The 25,715-nt window shown below is 38.9% G+C and overlaps 1 protein-coding gene and 1 pseudogene across 1 annotated transcript in view; both read left to right on the forward strand.

Moving 5' to 3' along the window:
• LOC129528467 (histone-lysine N-methyltransferase 2C-like) overlaps positions 1-4,145 on the forward strand; it is a 60,288-nt gene extending 56,143 nt beyond the window's left edge. Inside the window, exon 15 of the mRNA XM_055368863.2 lies at positions 4,068-4,145. The gene's annotated coding sequence lies outside the window, so the exon portion shown is untranslated. The remainder of the gene's footprint in view (positions 1-4,067) is intronic.
• The window catches only part of LOC129528468 (phosphatidylinositol 3,4,5-trisphosphate 3-phosphatase TPTE2-like), a 41,102-nt pseudogene continuing 19,365 nt past the window's right edge, over positions 3,979-25,715 (forward strand).

The raw sequence follows: 25,715 nt of genomic DNA on the forward strand, positions 1-25,715 counted from the left end.
AGTCCTCAGTGAAAGTGAAACGATATCACTAGCCTATAATGGAGCCATCAGTGAAAGGTGTTATGTGTGTGTACGTTCATAAAGATACACACAAATGTTAACTATAGAGTTTCTTGGACACTGTTTCTAAAGTACTGGTAGTTTCAGCTTCTGTATGTAACATCCTTTTCTTTTTTGGGTCTAGTTGGATACAAGATAAGTAGATCACAAGAAGTCTACTTCTTCTTCCTAGCTGAATTGACTAGTAGCTAAAACTTTTAGAAAACTGTTGGATTGCCTGTGTATGAGATTCTACCAGGTTAGGCTATATTAGTTTCTAGGGCTGCTTTAACAAAGTATCACAAACCAAGTGGCTTAAACAAAAATTAATGATCTCATAGTCCTAGGGACTAGAAATCTGAAATTGAGGTTGTCAGTAGGGTTGGCTTTTTATGAAGGCTATAAGGAAGAATCTGTTTGATACCTCTTTGCTAGCTTTTTCTGGTTGCTGGCAATCTTTGGCATTCCTTGGCAGGTAGACTCTTGTCTAGAGTAACTGCAGCTATTTGACCAAAAGTGTAAGTCCAAATTGTGTTTGTATCTGAGTAATATGCTTTTATAATTCCCCAGCCCACAGCCAATTGAGTCGATGGTAGTAACCTATGATAGAGCCACCCATGAAATGTGAATGAGAAACAAAGATTTATATACAAGTAAGTGTATATATACATATATACACATAACATACACGCATGCATACACATACACACACAGAAACATAAAACAATGAAAGAGAAAGAGAAGTTGATATTTGTAAAATTCACTGTCAGGCATATCCTTGGAAATACAGAGTATCTTTGACACTATGTCTAAATCTTCTCACTGTAGGATCTATAGATAACCTTCTATTTTTTTTTTTCAGACCAAATTGGATAAAAGAGGATGAAGTCATGAAAGGGATGCTTCTTCCTCGTAGTATATTTGTCACTCTAAGTTAGTAGTATCCAATCCCTTAGGAACCTCTGAGGTTTTCCATTTATGAGACTCTCCTACTACTAGAGTGGGCCAAAGGGAGAGAGAATCCTATATGGAGCAATGGGGAGGTAACAGGTGACAGGGAGGAGTGAAGCACTCAGCAAAAAGAACAGAGTTCATGAAACCGTAATGGGTTCCTCACCTTCTAGAGTTCTACCACCATGTGAGACTGGTGCTCCAAACCCAAACCCACAATCATTTTGTAGGGAGTTCCTGACTCAGGCCTACAGCTACATGGTCATATCTTCTGGGCAGGAAAGACAGCCATGATGGGTGAAAGTAAAGAAGTGACAGAAGGACTTAGGAATCAAGAATTTAGATGGGGTAAGAGGCATGTTTCCTTACAGACTGCAGTTACATTAGAAATAAATGCCACTGGCCAGGCATGGTGGCTCATATCTGTAATCCCAGCACTTTGGGAGGCCAAGACAGCTAGATCACTGGAGGCCAGGAATTTGAGACAAGCCTGACCAACATGGCAAAACCCTGTCTCTACTAAAAATACAAAAATTAGCCAGGTGTGGTGGTGCATGCCTGTAATCCCATCTACTCAGGAAGCTGAGGAAGGAGAATTGCTTGAACCTGGGAGGCGGAGGTTGCAGTGAGCCAAGATGGTACAACTGCACTCCAGCCTCAGTGAGAGTGAGACTCCACCTAAAAAAAAGGATACACCTAGTTCGAATTAGTGATATGCACATGAATATTTAAATGTCAACCAGATAGTACATCGTAGAGTAACTGTAGCTGTTTGATTCAAAAAGTAAGTTTAGAATTACATGTGTGTCCAACTATCTACTTTTATATTCCTTTAGCCTGCATGCAGAATTGACATCAATGACCTATGATAGAACCACCAATGAAATGTGAATTATAAAATATATATACACAAATATTTAAAGAAATATATATGCAGATATACATACTTCTGTCTATCTAGACACACAGGGAGAGAGAGAAAGGGAGAGAAAGAGAAAAGAGAGAGAGAATCGACAGAGAGAAAGATGAAGATTATATGCTTACACTCAGGATCATCTATGGCCATACAGAATGTCTTTTACACTGTTTATAAACCTCCTCACTATAAGCCCTGCAGGCCCCTTATCCAACTTTTTGATTAAATTGGATAAAAAAGGAACAGGGCAAAAAAGGGAAACTTCTTGTTATTGTCTTGTCACCCTTAGTAGCAGGCACATACTTAAGAAAGTCAGATTTTCTGTGTATGAGACATACTAGAGTGGACCAAGGGAAGAAAATCCTATGCAGAGCAACAAGCGAGTAACAGTGGACAGGGAGCAGTGGAGCCCTTAGGGAAAAAAAACAGAGCTAATGGCCCTGGCAGGGTTCCTCACACCCAGAGCTCTACCACCATGTGAGGCTAACACTGCAAGCCCACACCCATCATCACATTGTATGGGGCAGTTTCTTGACCCTGTGTGAGAACAGAGAAGACACCTATAATGGCAAAAACAAGGCACTCATGAAGGGATTTTAGTGTCAGGAAATGAGATGGGGTCAAGGGGATTTGTATATAGAAACTGCAGCTGAATTTGAAATAAAGTAAACCACCAAATTCTTAGTTTGTGCTGTATTCAATTGTAAAGAACTAAACATCGCTTGTGAGTAATTCAAACCAGAAAGTGAAGTCCAGGATGTCATATTGGTGTTGGATGATACATATATATATATTTAAATTCTGTAGCACTGCCAAGTCTAAATTCAAATCAGTACCCTGGAGTGGAGCTGTCAGTGAACTGTGAGACAGAAATAATATAGAGGCTGGGCGTGGTGGCTCACGCCTGTAATCCCAGCACTTTGGGAGGCCGAGGTGGGTGGATCACGAGGTCAGGAGATCGAGACCATCCTGGCTAACACAGTGAAACCCCATCTCTACTAAAAATATAAAAAATTAGCTGGGTGTGGTGGCGGGTGCCTGTAGTCCCAGCTACTCAGGAGGCTGAGGCAGGAGAATCGCATGAACCCGGGAGGCGGAGCTTGCAGTGAGCCAAGATCCTGCCACTGCACTCCAGCCTGGGCAACAGAGGGAGACTCCCCCTCAAAAAAAGAAAAAAAAGAAAAAGAAATAAATCAATATAGATATAACGATGTATGAACAAGGGAGGAAATGATTATATACCATTTATATATACCTATATGCATTCATATTAAATCAAGGCATGCACCCACAGGTACTGCAGAGAAATATAAAGGTTGAGATTAGGGAAGTTCCCATTCAAGGGCATTAATGGAAAAACAAAAAACTTTTGACACATGCGTCTGCGTGATCTCACTGTGGGATATGAAGGTGACTTTATGTCTTGAATGAATTTAGATAAAAGATGGCCACATAAAAAGAAGAATGATTTTTCTTACTAGTCTGTTTGATACTCTTGAGTAAAAATAAAAAATAATTTTCAGACTGCCTGTATGTGAGACCTTACTATAATGGCTGAGGACAGCAGAGAATCCTCTTTGGAAACAGGAAAGCACAGCAGGGATGGAGAGTAGTGAAGACCTCAGGAGAAGAGAAAAAAGCTAACAACCCTAGAAATGTTTTCGACCCTGCAGAACTCTGCCACATTACAGGGTGGTACTCAAAACCCCAAATACCATCATATTGGATTGTGTCCTTGACTCAGACCTGCAGTTACTTTACCGTACTTGTGGACCAAGAGAGACAATCAAGTGAAGAAGTAATGGAGGGCTTTCGAGGCAGCACATTTAGTGGAATAAGAGGGCTGACTACCTCCACGCAAAAGTTTAGTTTGAAATAACTGCCACCACAAAGGCTGTCACACATTGGGACTGAGGTCATAATAAAGAGGTTTATTTAAATCTGAAAGCATTACTATTTTCCCCAGCCTAAGATGTTGGTTGCCATCATATAAATCCTCCTTTTTAATAAAAAAATGACATTTTAGAACCAAATAGTGCTATACACATGAATAGTCAGAACTTAACTGGTTTATGTGCAGAGTAATGAAAGTTAGTTTTACCAGAAAAGTAAATTTTGAATTGTGTCTCCTGTCTGACTGTATTCTTTTGTCATCCTCTAGTCCACCCACAAATGAATTATCAGGAGTGAACCCAGAGGCACGTATAAATGAAAGGTGAGTTATGCATATGTGTGTCTTTATTTATCGAATTATAACTGAGCATAGAAGTATTCACACACACAGGCACATAAACAAATATATCCATCCATCCATCCATGCATCCATCCATGCACACTTCTCTCAAACACATCCACTAACAAATCCATGCATACAGTGGAAACATACAACAAGGAGACAGACGGCCGGACATTTGTGGAGTTTATTCTGGGAAGCCTGCGTGGCCATAGAGAGTGGTTTTTAACAGGATTTCCAATTCTTCTCCTCGTAGCCTTTGTAGGTAACATTGCTTCCTTTTCTAACGGAGTGTTATAAAAAGGAGCAGGTCATAGGAGAGCTGCTGCTTCGTATGTTAGTGTATTTGTCACTGTTAGTTCCTAGTAAGCAGCTTCTTAAAGGACTCAGATTTCCTGAGTTTGAGAGCCCACCAGATTGACAGAAAGGAGGAGAAAATCCTGTTTGCAACACGGAGGAGATAGCAGCTGACAAGGAGCAGTGAAGCCCTGGGCAGAAAAGAACAGAGCTAATGGAACATGGACTTGTCCCTCACACTCCAGAGCTCTGTCAACATATGAGGTTGGTGCTAAAACACAAACACAAGCACACCACCTCATTGGATGCAGCCCTTCCTTAGGCCCACAGCTACTTGCCTGTGTCCCATGGACAGGAAAGACTAGCATGATGGGTGAAAGGAAAGACGTGATGGAGAGATCCAGGAAGTTGGCCATAGATGGGATTAGGAGGAGGAATGCCTACACAGTGGAGTTGAATTTAAAAGAAATTCACCCACAAAAGGCTGTCTGTCGTGCATTGGCCAGCTCCAGTGGTAGAGTTTTGGTGAACTCTTGAGTCAGTGAGTCTTAGATAGATGTGCTGCAATCATATAAAGTATGATGTGTAGGGTAAATGGCATGGTAGATTCCAAAGAACCAAATACACACATGACTTCTGTAAGGGTAAGGCAATTTACAGGTTGAAAAGTAGTTGGAAGGTCGGGTGCGGTGGCTCAGGCCTGTAGTCCTAGCACTTTGGGAGGCCAGGGTGGGTGGATAACGAGATCAGTAGTTCAAGGCCAGCCTGGCCAACATGGTGAAACCCCATCTCTACTAAAAATACAAAATTAGCCGGGTGTGGTGGCGGGCACCTGTAGTCCCTGCTACTCGGGAGGCTGAGGCAGGAGAATTGCTTGAACCCGGGAGGCAGATGTTGCAGTGAGCCGAGATCATGCCACTGCACTCCAGCTTGGGTGACTGAGTGAGACTCTGTCTCAAAAAAACCAAAAACAACAACAACAAACAAAAACAAAAAACCAAAACAAAAGCAGTTGGAATTATTTTGAACTGAAAACCTTAAGTCTAGGAAGTTACATGTTGTCTTAGTATGTACATGTTAACTTCTTTGGCATGGCCCTGTGTGTGAATTGAGAGTACCTTCTAGTAGGCTGGCCAATGCACCATGTGATATCAAGGAATACAGTTATACATGTATCTATGCATATACAAACACATACATACATGCATTCATACACACAAGAGAGACTGAGTAGGGCTATTGAGTGTGACAGGCATCCATGGGAACAAGGAGTTCCCTTGAAACTATTTCTAGAGTCCTCTCAGAATGAGCTTTGTATGCAATATTGTTTTGTTTTTTGGATGGAGGTAGGAAAATGGGGAGGAACTCATAGAGGGAGACTTTTTATGTTAGTGTTTGTCACATTACCTTTCTGTGAGAATGAGACTTTCCTAGTAGCATGAACCAAGGGAGAAGCGAATCCTGCTTGCAGGGAGAAGGAGATAGGAGTGGACAAAGATCAGAGAAATCCCAGCCAAAACAAAGAACAGAGCTAATAACCCTGGAATTATTTCACCCCCTCCAGAGCTCTACCGTTATGTGAGGCTGACTGCCTTTGCCCATACCCACTCTCACATGGGATGGAGCCCTTGCTTGAGGCCTCCAGCTACTTGGCCGCAACTCTTGGGCAGCAAAGAAAACTAGGATGGGTGAAAAGTGAGGAGGTGATTGGAGGTGATAGAGAATGAGGAACTCAAATGGGATTATAAGAAGGGAGACTCAGGAACTAAATTTGAACTAGAATTAAATGCTCTCCAAAAATGCTGTTACACCTTGAGGTGTAGATACCCTTACTTAATCTGCATGCATCGCTATGGTCACAGCCTAAAATGCTCATTGTTGGCATATGAAACCTCATTTCTAATAAAAAGACAAATGCCATCCCAGGTCAATTTAGTGATATACATACATGCGAATAATAAAAGTGTAACTGGGGAATGACACATAGACTAACTGTAGCTATTTGTTGCAAAACATTAGAATTACGCATTGTGTATGACTCTGACCATATTTGTCCTTTAGTCCCGATCCGACTGACCTGGTGGGAGTCATCATTGGCTCAGCCCCAATGACAGGTGAGTTATAAAAGATGTACACATGACCAGGTGCAATGGTTCACACCTGTAATCTGAGCACTTTGGGAGGCTGAAGCAGGCAGATACCCTGAGGTCGGGTGTTTGAGACCAGGCTGGCAAACATCGTGAAACCCTGTCTCTACTAAAACTACAAGAACTAGCCAGGTGTGGTGGCAGGTGCCTCTAATCCCAGCTACTCAGGAGGCTGAGGCAGGAGAATCGATTGAACCTGGGGAAGTGGAGTTTGCAGTGAGCTGAGAACATGCCGCTGCATTCCACCCTGGGCAGCAGGAGCGAAACTGTTGCAAAAAAGAAAAAAAGAAAAAAAAAAAGATGTACACACACACACAAAACAGTGACAGAGAAAGAGACCGAGATTAGTGGGATTAACTCTCAGATGTGTTCATGATAATACAGTGTTTCTTTCACACAGGTTCTTTATCATCTCACTGTATCATGTATAGATAACTTCCACATTTTTACATTGTTTAGAAAAAAAGAAACTGACTATAGATAGAGGCTTCCATCTGTTACTGTCTTGTCACCCTTAGTAAGTAGCGGGCAAATGCTTTGGAAAAGCAGATTTTTTGTGTACCAGACATACCAGAGTAGGCCCAGGGAAGAGAGAATCCTGTTTGGAGTGAGGAGGAGGTAGGAGTACTTGGGGAACTGTGAAGCCTTCAGCAGAAAGCAACAGAGGTATGAGCCTTAGAGGTGTTCTCCACCCTCCAGAACCCTGCCACCACAGAGGCTGGTGCTCCAAACCTTAAATCACCATCCTATTGGATTGTGCCCCTGTGTCAGACCTCTAGTTACCTGACCCTTTTTGTGGGACATGAGAAACCACCATGCTGGGTGAACATAAGGAGCTAATGGAGGGCCTTTTAAGCAGGACAGTGAATGGAATAAGAGGGCTGACTACCTACAAATTGGAGTTGAGTTTGAAATAACTGCCACCACAAAGCTGTCACACATTGGGACTGAGGTCATAATAAAGAGGTTTACTTAAATCGGGAAGCATTACTATTTTCCCCCGCCTAAGATTTTGGTTGTCGCCATATAAATCCTCATTTCTAATAAAGAGGAAAAGACATTCCAGGTTCCAGTAGTGCTATACACATGAATAGTCAGAAATTAATTGGTTTCTGTCTAGAGTAATGAAAGGTAATTTTTCCAAAATATAAATTCAGAATTATGTCTCCTCTCTGACTGTTTTCTCTTATCATCCACTAGTCCACAGACAAGTGAATTTAAAGGAGCAACCAAGGAGGCACCTGCGAAAGAAAGGTGAGTAATAAATAGTTAAAGTCACCTGTCAGCATAAGTGTGCATAGAACTATACACACACAGGCACATGAGCAAGTATACCCCATCCATCCATCCATCCATCCATCCATCCATTCATCCATCCATCCACACGTCTCTTCAACACACTTACACAAACTAATCCATGCACATGATGGAAACATAGACCAAAGAGAAAGGAGACTGGTGGACATTTGTGGAATTTACTCTCAGGAGCCTGCATGGCCATAGAGATTTTTTTTTTTTTTAACAGAGTTTCCAATTCGTCTCATTGTAGCATTTGTTAGTAACTTTGCATCCTTCTTTGGTGGAGTTCTATAAAAAGGAGCAGGTCATAGGAGATTTGCTTCTCCCTGTGATGTATTTGCCACCCTTAGTTCCTACTAAGCAGTTTTTTTATGGGACTCAGATTTCTGACAGGAATTCATTGGTTTCTGTCTAGAGTAATAAAAGCTAATTTTCCAAAAAAGTAAATTTAGAATTGCATCTCCTATCTGACTGTATTCTTTTATCATCCTCTAGCCCACACACAAGTGAATTTAAAGGAGCAGCCCTGGTGTCACCTATCAGTGAAAGGTGAGTTATAAATACATGAAGACACACGTATGCATAAGAGTGCATAGAGCTATACACACACGAAGCACATACACAAATATATCCATCCATCTTCATCCATACACACTTTTGTCAACACATTTACACAAACAAACCCATGCAAAAAATGGAAACACAAAACACGGAGACAGATGGACATTTGTGGAATTTACTCTCAGGAGCCTGCATGGCCATACAGAGTGTTTTTTAACAGGGTTTCCAATTCTTCTCATTGTAGCATTTGTAGATAACTTTGCACCTTTTTTTGATGGAGTTGTATAAGGAGGTCAGTTCGTAGGAGAGCTGCTTCTTCCTGTTAGTGTCTTTGTCACCCTCAATTTCTGGTAGGCAATTTTTTAAGGGATTCAGGTTTCCTGAGTTTGAGACCCTACCACAGTGTTCCAAGAAAGGAGAGAATCCTATTTGCAACATGGAGGAGATAGCAGCCAATAAGGAGTAGTGAAGCCCTGGGAAAAAAAGAACGGAGCTAATGGAACGTGGACTTGTCCCACACACTCGAGAGCTCTGTCCACATGTGAGGTTGGTGCCTAGACCCAACCCAAACCCACCACCTCATTGGATGCCGCTTTCCTCAAGTGTGCGGGTACTTCACTGTGTCTTATGGGCAGGAGAGACTAGCATGATCAGTGAAAGGAAGGAGGTGGTGGAGGTTTTTCCCAATCATGTGAAAACCTCTCCTGGAAATAAATCATAAAGTTGTAAGTAATATGGAAAACCTGATTCAAGTTAATTATAGTGTAATGCTCAAGAAACCTTGCAAAATGAATGAGATTTTACAGAAGGAATAAAAGGATTGTGTTTAATCAGTGGCTGATTAAGGAAACATCTAGGTGAGAATTCTTAGCTGCTCATTAAGCAATAGCATGTGAGTTTTGTATGTAGTATTGATTTTTAAGCCAATAAATAAATTTTTAAAAGAATTTATTTTATAGGACATTGGAGGCATGGGCAAATTAAAACGTATTTCTATTATTATTATTATTTTTTGAGATGAAGTCTCGCTGTTTCCCAAGCTGGCATGCAGCGGCGTGATCTCGGCTCACTGTAACCTCCTTCTCCTGGGTTCAAGCGATTTTCCTGCCTCAGCCTCCTGAGTAGCTGGAACTGCAGTCATGTGCTACCATGCCAGACAAATTTTTTGTATTTTTGGTAGGGGCAGGTTTTCACTATATTGGCCAGGCTGGTCTTGAACTCCTGCCCTCGTGATCTACCCGCCTCAGCCTCCCAAACTGCTGGGTTTACAGTCATGAGCCATCAGATTGTATGGAGGCCCTGCCTTGGGTCTGTAGTTACTTAACCCTATCTGAGGGGCAGGAAAGACATCCATGATTGGTGAAGAGTTACTGGTGGTATTTGAACGTGAGAAGGCAGAAAATTACAAGGGCGAGCAAGGTGGGTGTTTACAAACTAAAGTTGATTTTATGTAAATTTTGCCAGAAACAGTAACTTGGGGATTAGGTTTAGGAGTAAAGAAATGTATATAAACTTGATTCATTAAGTTTTTTTCACAGGCTGAAAAATTTCATTACAAACATCTAAAACCTCATTTCCAGAGAAAAATTAAATACCATGTTTCAAATAAATAACTGATTAATGTCCATTTTTCAGGGGAACTAGATTATAAATTGAAGAATAATTATTACTAATTTGTATCAGAAAATTAAGTCTAGGATAACATGTGGAGTCTTGCTATGTTCATTTTTAATCCTTTAGCTATTACCTCATTGAATTAAAAAGAGTAATGTGTGGTAGAGTCATCAATGATGGGTGAGATTTCAAAATACGGAGAGAAAGAAGAGAGGCATATATTAAGATTGGTAAAATTCACTCACAAATGAAGTAATAAAGAACTGCACTTAAATTGTGATTCATTCGTTTGTTTTTTAAGGCCCAAGAGCACCTTTACATAATATAAGGTTTTCTTCTAGGAAAAAATGATATACGCATTGACATATACATTTTCAGAGTTCAGCCAGTTTATAAATGTAGAGCAATTGTACATAATTTCAGCCAGAAAAGTATGTCTCTGAAGTCACTTGACCTGAAGTGTACATTTTTAATCGTTAGCACTGGCCCGGATAAAATGACATCAGTAGTCTTTCACTAATTTGATATATATTTGTTATAACTCACCTTTCAATGGTGGTGTCATTGAAAACTACTGACATTATTAATTTGGGTCAGTGCTAAAGGATCTATCTACACACACACACATATAACACACATGTATGTGTGTGTGTGTATATATACAGATATATCTTTTAGCTATATATGTAACATATAGATATATAAATATGTATTTGTGTGTATATAGATATACATATATCTATATACATATGTCTACATATGTATATAGATACACATATCTATATACATGTCTACATATGTGCATATTTAAATGTGTGTATATATATCTATATATACATATCTATATATAGATATATTCTTTAGCACTGACCCAAATTAATAACATCAGTAGTCATATATATCGTTTAATATACATATAAGCATGTGTGTGTATATATATATGTAAACATATATGTATATATCCTTTAGCATATATATGTATATATACACATATATAGTTTATATATACATATATGTGTGTGTATATGCAGGTATATCTTGTTTTATTGTGCTTTATTTTATTGCCCCTCAGATATTACTTTTTGTAAACTGAAGGTTTGTAGCAACCCTACATTGAGCAAGTCTCCTGGTTTCATTTTTCCAACAGCGTGTTCTCACTTTGTGTCTCTTGTCACATTTTAATAATTCTTGCAATATTCCAAACTTTTTATTATCATATCTGTTATGATGATCTGTGATCAGTGATCTTTGATGTTACTATTGTAATTGTTTTGGGGCAACACGAACCATGTCCATATTAAGATGACAAGCCTAATCAATGACATGTTTGTTGTGACTGCTCCACTGACTAGCCATTCCCCCATCTCTCTCCTTCTCCTTGGGCCTCCCTATTCCCTGAGACACAACAATATTGAAAGTAGGCCATTTAATAAGCCTATGATGGTCTCTGAGTGTCCTAGTGAAGGGAAGAGTCACATGTCTCTCACTTTAAACCAAAAGCTAGAAATGATTGTGAGGAAGGCTAGACTTCTTGCACCACTTCAGCCAAGTTGTGAATGTAAAACAAAAACAAAAACAAAACAAAACAGAAAAGCCAAAAAACTTCTTGAAGAAAATTAAGACTGCTACTCCAGTGAACATACAAATGTTGAGAAAGCAAAACAGTCTGATTGCTAATATGGAGAATGTTGTAGTGGTCTGGATAAAGGATCAAACCAGCCACAGCATTCCCTTAAGCCAAAGCATAATCCAGGACAAGGCCCTCACTCTCTTTGATTCAGTGAAGCCTGGGAGAGGTAAGGAAGCTGCAGAAGAAAAGCTTGACGCTAAAAGGTTTGTTCATGAGGTTTAAGGAAAGAAGCCATCTCTATCACATAGAAGTGCAAAGTAAACAGCCAGTGCCGATGCAGAAGCAGCAGCAAGTTATCCAGAAGATCTAGGTGAGATAACTGATGAATGTGGCCAAACTAAACAACACATTTTCAATGTAGACAAGATAGCGTTTTATTGGAAGAAGATGCCATCTAGGACTTTTATATTTAGAGAGGAGAAGTCAATGCATGGTTTCAAATCTTCAAAGCACAGGCCAATTCTCTTGTTAGGGGCTAATGAAGCTGGTGACTTTAAGTTGAAGCCAACAATCATTGACTATTCTGAAAATCCTGGGGCCCTTACGAATTATGCTAAATCAAGCAAGATGGGTGACTAGAGATGTCTGGTGCTCATCTCCCCTACAAGAAAGAACCGAGGCAAGAAATACACATCTAAGATTTGATTAGAGTATCAAAGGGATAGTCCTGGAGTGCAGCAAAGGAGTGGAGACACATCTGTGGTGACTGAAAGTTGCCATAGTACGGAAGCACTCAGCCTGTGCAGCCCCTTCTGTCCCATCTGGATTGAATTGGCCCAGAGACAGGAGGGACTTCTCATTGCAGGGTGAAGGTAGGCAGAAGATCCCCACCAGCCCCACTGCCATCACAAACACAAAGTCTTTACAACAAGAGAATCTCACAGTCTTTGCAAGCCCTCAGGCCAGTTTGGAGTATTGCCAAGGATTCACACAGCTGCATGTCCTGGACTAGGAGTACAAGGTGAAGACTTCCCACCCCCAGAGACTTAAGCTGCAGCAACACAGCACCATCTTGAGAACAGAGTCATCTCTTGAGTGTGCCCTCCTCTGGGGGCCAGTAGTCACTGTGCCTCTCCAGCACTGGAGCTTTATCTTCAGTACACCAAGCCCACATGGGTGGGTTAAAGCCACAATCCCAGCTGTGTGGAGGTTGGTCCCAGGACTGGCTGTAACTCAAGTAATGCAGAGTAGGGAAATCAACCCCCACCACCACACTTCCAGACAGAGGAATAATCTGCAGTCCCATCCAGGGTAAATTCACTCTTAAGACAGCCAAACCACTACATGCCCTCTCCCAAGTGGGAGAGGCCCCTAAGCCTCTGAGCAGCTGATACACCCGCAGGTCAACAAAGTGACTATGAGCCCATGCTCAGGACCTGAGAAACAGCCTTGCGGGCCCCATCAACCACAGACATGCTCCTGGCGTGCCCAGTAGCCCTCTGCTTTTAATAAGGGCCTGAGAAACAGTCCTACAGGCTGCCCCCAGCAGGCACACCACCAAGTGGGCCTTGCACCTGTGTCTCATACCTGAGAGACAAGCAACTGTGTATGCCCAAGTCTCAGGGCTGAGAAGCAACCCTGGGAGCTTACTCAGGCCAACTAAGCAGCCACATACCTATGTCCCAGCTTGAGGAACAGCCCTTTAGGCCACCGCCCACAGAAACACTCCCAGGCCAACTAAGCAGCTGTGCAACCTTGGATGAGCCTGAGAAATACTCCTGTATCCATTCCCAGCAGATGCACCTCCAGACCAGCCAATCAGCCATGAATGCCCATGTCCTGGACCTAAGAAAGAGCTCCATGGGCTACTCCCAGAAGACATGCCCTTACGCCAGCTGAGCAGCCTCGTGTCCACATCCTGGCTCATAGAAGCAGTCCCCAGGGCTTCCCCTGGCAGGCACCACCCAGGCCAGCTGAGCAGCAGTGTGCCCACATCCTGAGCTAGAATAGCTCTATGGACTACCCCCAGCAGACACACATCTAGGACAGCTGAGAAGTCATTTGACTGTATCCCAGGCCTGAGAAACACCCCTCTTGGCCAGCCCTGGCAAAGATACCTTCAGTCCAGCTTAGCAGCTATGCACCTATATATTTGGCCCATGAGTTTCCCCCAGCATACTGCCCCCAGGCCAGATGAGCAGCTGTGTACCCACATACCAGTTATGGGAAACAGCCCTTCAGGCCACTCCTGGAGTGCATGCTTCCAGGCCAGGCAAACAGCTGTGTGCCTGCATCCTGGGCCTGAGACACTGTCCTGCAAAGCACATCTGGAAGTCATGCCCTGGTTGAGCAACTGCATCCCCATGCTCCTGGCTAGAGTGATGGCACCATGGCCAGCGGCATAAAGCCATACTCCAAGTTTTCTGACCCACTGTATGCCTGCACACACCCTTACCCTGAGAAACAGCCCAGTGAGCCCACCCCTGGCAAGGCTGCACCACCATCACTACAAACTTCCTTAACCTAGGCCACTGAGTAACTTGCAAATGTTACTAGTGTGGATCACAGCTGAATAAACTACATGGAGACTACACTTACTGCATCCATGTAGAACCAAGGCCGGTATACCCCAATGAACTGACATCCAAGACCCGTTCATACAAATTAATTCATACAAGTAAACCTACTCCATAAAATTGGAAAAGGTGACTTTTTCACCAGATGCATAGAAATCAATTTAGAAACACAGCAACCATGAAAATGCAAGAAAACATGTCACCTACAAAGGGAAATAATAATTATCCAGTAATAGAACCCGATCATAAACATATGATGTGACAGAAAAAAGAATAATCTTAAGGAAACTCAGTGAGATGTAAGGTAATACAGATAGGCAAGTCAATGAAATCAGGTGAAAGAGAAATTCAGTAAAGATACAGATATCATAAAAATAACCAAACAGAAGCCCTAAAAGCTAAACAGTTCAATGGATGAAATGAAAAAATACAATCAATGGCTTTACAGACAAGAACAAGCAGAAGAAATAATTTCTGAACTTGAAGACAAGTCTTTTGAAATAACACAGACAGGCAAAAAAGGATAAAAAAGAATGAAAAAAGCCTACAGGATTTATGGGACACCATTAATTTGATCAAATATTCATATTATGGGCATTCCAGAAGGAAAAGTGTAGAGAAAATATGAGGAAAACATATTTAATAAAATAGCATAAAACTTCCTAACTCTTGAGAGAGAGCTAGACATCTATTTCCAGGAAGATCAAAGAACCCCAAATACATTCAACCCAGACATTATAGGCAAATTGTGAAAAATCAAAAGACAAAGATTTTTTAAAATAGCAAAAGAAAAGTAACACACTTATAATGGAATCCCCATTAGACTAACAGCTGATTTCCCAGTGGAAAACCTTAGGCTAGAAGAGAATGGGATGATACATTCAAAGTTCTGAAAGAAAAAAATCTTTCAGCCAATAATATTATAGCCAGCACAGCTATCCTTTACAAATGAAGAAGACATAAAATCTGTCATAGATAAACAAAAACCAAGATAATTCATCACCACTAGACCAACATTACAAGAAATGCCCAAGGGAGTCTTACATCTGGAAGTAAAAAGATGATAACCACCATCATGAAAACATGCAAAACTTTAAAAGTCACTGTTAGAGTCAATACATAAAGGAGAAAGAGAAAGGAATGAAACCTTATCACTACAGAAAACTACCCAACTTCAAAAGTAAACAGGAAGAAAGGAATAAAACATATACAAAACAACCAGAAAACAATAAAACGTTGGAAGTAACTCCTCACCTACCAATAATAACTTTGAATGTTAATAGATTAAATACCCCATGAAGGATATAGACTTACTGAGTGGATTAAAAAATAAGACCCAACTATATTTTATCTAAAAGAAACTCACTTTACCGGTATAGAAACACATAGACTGATAATAAAGGGATGGAAAAAGATATCCTATGCAAATGGAAGCCCAAAGTGAGCAGGGATAGCTATACTTGTATCAGACAAAACAGAGTTCAAGTTAAAAACCATAAAAATTGACAAACAAGAGTATTATGTAATAATAAAGGGTTCAATTCAGCAAGAAATATAATTGTAATATGTGTATAATTGTAAATATGTATGCACTCAAACACCAGAGCACCTAGATATATAAAGCGAATATTACTAGATCTAAAGAGGGAGATAGACCCCATTACAATAAGAGTTGGGCACTTCCGTATCCCACTCTCAGCATTGGACAAATCATCTAGACAGAAAATCAACAAAGAAACATCAGACTTAAACTCCACCATAGACCAAATGGACATAAATAACAAACATATACAGAACATCTCACCTAACATCTCCAGAATACACATTCTTTTCATCAGCACATGAAACATTATCCAAGATAGACCATATGTTAGGCTACAAAACAAGTCTCAAGAAATTTTTAAAAATTGAAATTCTATCAGGTATCTTATCTTACCACAATGGAATAAAACTAGACATTCATAACAAGAGGAACATTCAAAACTATACAGACATATGGAAATTAAACAACATGCCCTTGAGTTACAGTGAGTGAAGAAAGAAATTAAGAATGAAATTTAAGAATTCCTTGAAACAAATGTAACTAGAAACACAGTATACCAAAACAGGGGACGCAGCAAAAGCAGTTATTAAGAAATATGTTTTTAGCTTCATCCGTGTCCCTACAAAGGACATGAACTCATCATTTTTTCAGCAAACTGTCGCAAGGACAAAACACCAAACATCACATGTTCTCACTCATAGGTGGGAATTGAACAATGAGAACACTCGGACACAGGAAGGGGGACATCACACACTGGGGCCTGTTGTTGGGTAGGGGGAGGGGGGAGGGATAGCATTAGGAGATATACCTAATGTAAATGACGAGTTAATGGGCGCAGCACACCAACATGGCACATGTATACATGTGTAACAAACCTGCTCATTGTGCACATGTACCCTTGAACTTAAAGTATAAAAAAAAAAGTATATTTTTAGCAATAAATGCCTGGATCAAAAAAACTAGAAAACTTTCAAATAAACCACTGAAAAATTCTACCTCAAGAAACTAGAATAGTAAGAACAAACCAAACCCCAAATTATTAAAAGGAAATAAATAATGAAGACCAAACAGAAATAAACAAATTTGAGGCAAAAATTACAAAAGGTTAACAACGAAAAGGTTTAAAAAATATCAACAAACCATTATCTAGACTAATTAAGAAAAAGGGAAGACCCAAATAAGTAAAATCAGAAACAAAAAAAGAGACCGCATAACAGATAATGACAGAAATAAAAATAATTATTAGAGACTATTATGAGCAACTCTACAATAAATTTGAAAACCTAGAGGAGGTGGACAAAATCCTTGACCCATACGACCTACCAAGACTAAACCAAGAAGAAATAGAAAACCTGAACAGACCAAAAACAAGTAATGAGATTAAATCAGTAATAAAAAGGCTTTCAACAAAGTCCAGGACCTGATGGCTTCACCACTTAATCCTCACTTGTGAAAGGAAGAGCCATTTGCTACAGCTAACTTCATTGTTGTCCTATTTTAAGAAATTGTCTCAGCCACTCCGACCATTGGCAACCACCACTCTGATCAGTCAGCAGCCATGAACATGGAGGCAACGCCCTCCACCAGCAAAAGGTGATCATTAGCATTTTTAAACCAATAAAGTAGTTTTTAATTAAGATATACACATAAGTTTTTGAACATAATGCCATTGTAAACTTAACAGGCTACAGTGTAGGGTAAACATAACTTTTATATGCACAGGGAACCCAAAACATTTGTGTGAGTTGCTTAATGCAGTTTTTGCTTTATTGCAGTGGTCTGGAATGAAACCCACAATGTCTTTGAGATATGTCTATACACATATTATTTATATATTATATATCCATATACATATTCTTTTATATATCTTTATATACATATATATAGAAAGAGACAGAAAGAGAAAAGAAGATAAAAATATGCAAAATTCAGTGTTGGGAGTATCCATGAGGAAAGAGTTTCTGGTTAATGATTGTAATTTTCTTTCTTAAATATTAGGTCTTCCAGTGAGCTAAGTCATGTTTACTATATCCTTTAGATTCATGGGATTCTTGTTATTCAAATATATTTTTCATCACTATTTTGTGTAGCAAATATCTAATGATATATTTTTGCTTTTTTTTTTTTTGGTGGCTAAAGTGTGTTAGCACGACTTTCCAAGTTTGAAGTTGAAGATGCTGAAAATGTTGCTTCATATGAGTAAGTCAGTTTGAAGTTTGAAAGGAGGGAGCCATTGATGGATCTCTTACCTTTAGTTAAACAGGGCTTCCGCTGAGGCAAGAAGGAAAAAGGGAAACTATGGAAAGATATCAAAATGTATGGGTGGGAGGGTACACCGTATTTACTCCAGTTGAATTCTTAGACAAGTATTATTTTGAAAAAAAAATTCCATCCATTCAGAAATAAATGTTCTTCTAGCTTGAAAATGTAAAAAGTATTCTTAGAGGAAATTAATTCCATTAAAAGTTTTTTTAAAAAAAACAGGAATGCAGAATGCTACTTAACTCATCAATAGTGAACGTTTCTCATTTTTACTGGATATGGTGTGATTCCCAATTTTGTACATTTTGCCTATGAGCAAATAGTATTGATAGCAAAAGCAAACATATTTTGCTGACTAAGACCTCTTTATGCTCATTGGGATTTTATTCTTATTTGTTTCTAATCTCACTAGAGTACTTCCTGTTGCACTGACCTGAAGGCATTTTATCATGTACTCACTGTAATGAAACAATACATTCTTAAACTGGCTTGTGTCTGAACTGCAGACATATTCAGGAGATTTTTCTTCTGCTTCTTTCTTGCCCAGTTGTATAACCATTCACCAGCTTGTGTCAATGCTGGAGAGGAAGTACTGCCATAGAGGAAGTTAACTCACCATGGTTGTAAGCTGTTGGTGACTAAACAAAGATTGGAAACAAAGAGGGCAAATAAAAATAGTTCTTCAAATTACCCTGAATTTGCCACTGAATTAAACTGTGTGTCTGCAGATTAGCTATACGTTTTCTGTAATGGAGCTGCCCAGGGCTGAAACAAAATTAGACCGATTAAGCACGGCAAGCATTTCCTTCTTTCCCCACTCCAAACAAAATAAAGCAGGTTTTCATTTTATTTTATTTTTAAATTACAAAGTCTCATTACATAGATATAGGAGGAATTTGCAGTAGTCCCTGTGAGAAATGCTGGTGTTTCATAACAGGGGAATGATATTGGATTTATAGTAAAAGCTGGAATCAGTGCTTGGCTTTGCCATCATATATTCATTCACCTGATACTCAGCAAGTCACTAACCCTCTTTAACTTTCAGATTATTCAAATGTAAACTGGCTATTATGCAATCCATGTATTGGATATTGTATTTAAAAAATTAGTAATAAAATGAAAATAACATGCAAAAATACTTTGAAAACTCTGTAGTTCTGTAAATAGGTTTTATTCTAAAAGCTAAAAATAACGTAAGAGTTCATTAAGGAAAATCTGAAAATACAATCAACAAATCTACCCACATTTAGTCATTCTTAAACTTTGATGCATGCACTTCTAAGTTCTTTAAGCATACACTTTTTTTGTTTACAGATATGAGACCATACTTATTCTTTTGCAAATAACCTTATTAATGACATCATAGCTATATTTTTTGTTAATATATATTCATGTGCACTTACAACATTATTTGTAACAGTTGTGTGATATTTCATGGTGTAGATGTGCTATAATTCATTTAATAGTCAGATATTGCTGAACAATTCAGTTTTTTACAAGTTTTTAACTTACAAAAATGAATATATTTGAGGCTAAATCTCCGTATATTGTTGGTTATTTGCTTGTCATAAATTCTCAGAAGTGGGAATTCTGTGTCAAAGGGAATGATTGTGACGCTATTGATATTGATATATGCTTTAACATCAAGATGCAAAGTGTACATTTCTCCCCTCCCACACTTAACACTAGCCATCATTGATTTCTCTGATATTAGTAAATATATTTGTTCTAATGCACGTTCTTTGACACACCTTCATTTATCCTTTTCTGTCTTTGGACTGAAAAGTTAAATCTATTGATTCTTTTTCTATTTTATGTAATATAAGCAATTTCTCCCAGGTTGTCTTGCTTTTCACTACATAAAAGCATTTAATCCTCATGTAATCAAATGTATCTGTACTTTTCTTTGTGATTTTGCCTTTAATGTTATTCTCAGAAAGTCCTTCTCACCCCAAGATTTTAAATATATCCACCAAAATTTCTGTTTTGAATTTAATTTTTTCATTTAAATAAAATATCTGCCCTGAATTTACTTTGTCTTAAGGTATAAAGTGTAGAAATTTACTTTTCTCCTAAGTGACTCATAATTTTTTCAGCATGAACATGTCATCCCTCTGTATTGTCCTTACCCTGTTTTAGTGATCTAGAGTGAGCAGGAAGACCAGAGTCACTACAGTGTTTTTCGTGCTTTGCATCATGGCCACCTCCCTACCCCCAGAGTCTGCACAAGAGAAAAATGTGTCCAGTGGGGGAGATAGCACCTGCCTTCAATACAAATCCCATTTCATTAAACACGGTCTTGTTAGTGTCATGTAGCTTCCACCTTCTATTGATAAAAAATGAGTCATGTTCATAGTTAATATTTGTGCTTTTAATTCAACTTTGATATTATTGGAACTTTCAGTGTATTAAGGTTTAGTATCTCATATCTTTTTTTCTCTCTTTTTTTTTTTTGAGCCGGAGTCTTGCTCTGTCACCAGGCTGGAGTGCAGTGGCTCCACTCAGCTCACTGCAACCTCCGCTTCCCAGGTTCAAGCGATTCTCCTGCCTCAGCCTCCTGAGTAGCTGGGAATACAGGCATGCACCACCACGCCCAGCTAATTTTTTGTATTTTTAGTAGAGATGGAGTTTCACCATGTTGGCCAGGATGGTCTCGATCTCTTGACCTCATGATCCACCCACCTTGGCCACCCAAAGTGCTGGGATTACAGGCGTGAGCCACCGCGCCTGGCCTCTATGTCTTTATTTTTGAATTGCCATTTAAATTTAGTTTTTGTCTCTCGTGTATAGCATGTAATGCCTTTAATTTCAAAGTTATCTGAGAGTATTTCTCAATATGCAATATGAGAGTAATATGTTTGTATTTATGATTTCTGGTACGTTTGGTTTTATTTATCATCTTTTTCTTTATTAAAAATACTTTGATATTTTCTTTGTAAATTTGTCTATGTTTTGCTATTAATTGATTTGTTTTTATCCCTTGCATTTTTTGTTGATATGCAAGTCAGAAGCCCATTTCTAGTCTATCAATGTTTATATTTAAATGTTTAGAAAACATAATTATACCATTTTTCCATCAATATCGAGAATAAAACTGGACTTGTACCTGTGAAAGATAAGAAATGCAACCTGCCTTTACTTCTATCTTCTTCCACACCTTGAATCCTAGTGTAAGAATGCCTAAAAATTCAAATCGATACTATTATTCATGATTTTATATCATTTATCTTTACTTTTAGGATCATTTATTTACATTTTCACCTGCTACTTTTTTTTTATTATTATACTGTAAGTTCTAGGGTACATGTGCACAATGTGCAGGTTTGTTACATATTCATGCATGTGCCATGTTGGTGTGCTGTACCCATTAATTCATCATTTACATTAGGTGTATCTCCTAATGCTATCCCTCCCCCATCCCCCCACCCCATGACAGGCCCTGGTGTGTGATGTTCCCCTTCCTGTGTCCAAGGGTTCTCATTGTTCAATTCCCACCTATGAGTGATAACATGCAGTGTTTGGTTTTCTGACCTTGCGATAGTTTGCTGAGAATGATGGTTTCCAGCTTCATCCATGTCCCTACAAGGGACATGAACTCATCCTTTTTTATGGCTGCTTAATATTCCATGGTGTATATGTGCCACATTTTCTTAATCCAGTCTATCATTGTTGGACATTTGGGTTGGTTCCAAGTCTTTGCTTTTGTGAATAGTGTCGCAATAAACATACGTGTGCATGTGTCTTTATAGCAGCATGATTTATAATCCTTTGGGTATATACCCAGTAATGGGATGGCTGGGTCAAATGGTATTTCTAGTTTTAGATTCTTGAGGAATCGCCACACTGTCTTCCACAATGGTTGAACTAGTTTACAGTCCCACCAACAGTGTAAAAGTGTTCAGTTTCTCCACATCCTCTCCAGCACCTGTTGTTTCTTGACTTTTTAATAATCACCATTCTAACTGGTGTGAGATGGTATGTCATTGTGGTTTTGATTTGCATTTCTCTGATGGCCAGTGATGATGAGCATTTTTTCATGTGTCTGTTGGCCGCATAAATGTCTTCTTTTGAGAAGTGTCTGTTCATATCCTTTGCCCACTTTTTGATGGGGTTGTTTGATTTTTTTTTTGTAAATTTGTTTGAGTTCTTTGTAGATTCTGGATATTAGCCCTTTCTCAGATGAGTAGATTCCAAAAATTTTCTCCCATTCCGTAGGTTGCCTGTTCACTCTGATGGTAGTTTCTTTTGCTGTGCAGAAGCTCTTTAGTTTAATTAGATCCTGTTTGTCAATTTTGGCTTTTGTCGCCATTGCTTTTGGTCACCTGCTACATTTTTGTTCTTCATTTTGATTCATTGCTCAGCTGACTCAAGCACTTTGAATAATTGTTTTTAGGAAAGGTACATGGAGGCTATGCTTCGTGTTGCTTCATGTTGGAGTGTCTGTCTGTTGCTCCCGAGTGTGAACAGTACTTTTCCTGGATATGGATTTACTGAGTCATAGTTATTTCCCTGCAAACTCTGCACATAACTGCTTGAAGCTTCATTTACATAGTACTCTTTTTTTAAGCAAAAAAGTCTCAATTGTGTATTTACTTGGTATAGTTTCAGGATACACTGAAACAGATTAAGGGGCTAAAGCCACCCAAGCCACTTCTTCATGCCTTCGTAATCTGTCAGACTTGGTTCTGTATGGTGACATTGTCAAGTGAGTTCAGATTTATGACATTTCCTTGATACCCAGAGATCTAGTAGACTGTGTGGGATCAGAGGTTCTTGTAGTAAGGGAATGGCAACTTGAGGAGAGAGTTCACCTCTTTTGGCCAATTGATCCTCCATCTACATCAGCCTTAACTCTCCAAGCCTGGGTGGAGGTGGTGGGTCCAGGTGGAGAGGGGAAGATTAGAAGGATTGGGGATTTCCTTTATCTCAGGTTAACCTAACATCATTCATCAAAGACCAATGTTTTTTTTTTTTTAACTTTTATTTTAGGTTTGGAGGTACACGTGAGATTTGCTACATAGGTAAACTTGTGTCAGGGAGGATTTTTTTTATTTTTTACATATTATTTCATCATCCAGGTATTAAGCTCAGTACCCAAATAGTTATCTTTTCTGCTCCTCTCTCTCCTCCTGCCCTCCCCACTTAAGTAGATCCCAGTGTCTATTTCCTTCTTTGTGTTCATAAGTCCTTATGATTTAGCTACCACTGATAGGTGAGAACATTCAGTATTTGGTTGTCTGTTTCTGCACTAGTTTTCTAAGGATAAGAGCCTCCAGCTCCATCGATGTTCCCACAAAATACATGATCTCATTCTTTTTTATGGCTGCATAGTATTCCATGGTATATATGTACCACATTTTCTTTATCCAATCTGTCATTGATGGGTACCTAGGTTGATTCCATGTCTTTGCTATTGTAAATAGTGCTGCAGTGAACATTCATATGCATGTATCTTTATAGTAGAATGATTTATATTCCTCTGGGTATCTACTCAGTATTGGGATTGCTCAGTCAAATAGTTCTGCTTTTAGCTCTTCAAGGTATTGCCATAGTGCTTTTTACAGTGATTGAACTAATTTACACTCCCACCAACAATGTATATGTGTTCCTTTTTCTCTGCAACCTTGCCCGCATCTGTTATTTTTTGACTTTTTAGTAATAGCCATTCTGACTGGTGTGAAATGGTATTTCATTGTGGTTTTGATTTGCATTTCTCTAATCTGTGATATTGAGCTTTTCTTCACATGTTTGTTGGCCACAAGCATGTCTTCTTTTGAGAAATGTCTGTTCATGTCAAAGGCCAATTGTCAGTGCCCCAGTTCTGCTCAGTATCTGCCCTCTTTGTTCTCCCATCTTAGGCACAGGCTGTGAGCATTGTCTTAGGATTCATGGCTCTTGGGGTGGAATTTGAGTCCTGTGTTGGAGGCTTCAGTATGACAGAAACTTCCTGAAGTCTTCTCCTACTGAAGCTTCCTGTGTTGGAGGCTTCTCCTCCTGAAGAGCCTCCAACACAGGAGGCTTCAGTAGGACAAAAAAAAATTGTTCCTCATGAGCTACCTTGTCTCCAGCCATAAGGTAAAATGAGGCATTATTGGAGGCTCCATCAAACAGGTTCTCCTTCCTTTGATTAATGGAAGGAGCCCAGTCTTTCAGGTGTTTCTCCTTTGAAGTATATCTTACTAAAACGTCTTACCTCTGAAGTTCGTTTGCAACCTCATATGCGACTCTTGCTAATGTGTATCTGTTCACTAGGTGTCTAGTTTGAGGAGATGACAAGAGCACCATTTACTCCCTATGCTCATTCCTGAAACACCTTATTTTATTGCAGTGGAAACTGAGATCTGGCCAAAGTTTGATGATTTGCCCAGGCTGGCATTAAAATACAGTTCTCTTCTATCACCCTTTTCTGTCTTCATGCTATACTCCTTGAGATGATGACCACAAGTTTAAGTTTAGTATTGCCATAAAGTTGGGGTTGGAGCTTTGCATGCAATGGAAATGTTACTAAACATCCAAAGTTTACTGTCTTATTTGCATATATTCTGGATAGCATAGTAAACAAGTAAAATACTCATGGAGCAGGAAGAATAAAATTTTAGCTATTAGTAAAAAGCATTTTGTTATACAACTTCTGAATAATTTTCTTTTGAAATTATATTTATAAGGCCCTTTGTTTTTTGGTTAAATTTACAATATATGTTAGAAGAAACCTGATTAATTTTATTTTTACTTCTTTTTGCAGCAGCAAGATTAAGAAAATTGTGCATTCAATTGTATCATCCTTTGCATTTGGGTATGTGAGACATAGAAAACACCATGTATTAAATATATCTGAGACTTGGCTGGGCACGGTGGCTCACGCCTGTAATCCAAGCACTCTGAGAGGCCGAGGCGGGTGGATCACATGAAGTCAGGAGTTCAAGACCAGCCTGGCTAACATGGTGAAACCCCATCTCTACTAAAAATACAAAAGTTAGCCAAGCATAATGGTGGGTGCCTATAATCCCAGCTACTCAGGAGGCTGAGGCAGAAGAATCGCTTGAACCGAGGAGGCATAGGTTGCAATGAGCTGAAATTGCACCATTGCACCACAGCCTTGGTGACACAGCAAGACTCCATGTAAAAAAAAAAAAAAAAAAAGAAAAGAAAAGAAAATATATGAGTCTCATATATATCTATACATACATATATATATATATGAGACTTAATACTTCAATGAGAAACACTGAAATAAAATAACAAAAAAGCATTTCCACTGTCCATCAGTTGCTAAGTAGCCATGTGCCCCATCTAATGTAATCTAATTTATCATGGAATTTTGGTTTAAGCTGGACATTAAGAATTGCAAATAAATGGCTTTTGCCTAAGATTAATAGTAATATATTAATATTGTATTTCTTCCATCTGCAAAAGTAACATTAATGAAAATCAAATGTTAAAATTCTATAATTATTAGTAAAGTGTTTTATTAGTACCTTATACATCAGGAATTACTCTTTAATTCTGGAAACAATTTACTTAGACTCTTCTCTACATAAGAGTAAGATTTCATACTATGATATAGATTTATGCAATATAATTGTTTCCTTTTGAATTAATAATATTTGAATTTGAGCTGCAAGTTTTTAAAAAAGTACTTCAAAGATGAATTCACCTTCATAGACTAGGCAAATAGTCTAATCAATTTATGGAGAATATATTTAGAAT

This window comes from Gorilla gorilla, chromosome 17 (assembly GCF_029281585.2).
Source record: "Gorilla gorilla gorilla isolate KB3781 chromosome 17, NHGRI_mGorGor1-v2.1_pri, whole genome shotgun sequence".
NCBI classification, from domain to species: Eukaryota; Metazoa; Chordata; class Mammalia; order Primates; family Hominidae; genus Gorilla; species Gorilla gorilla.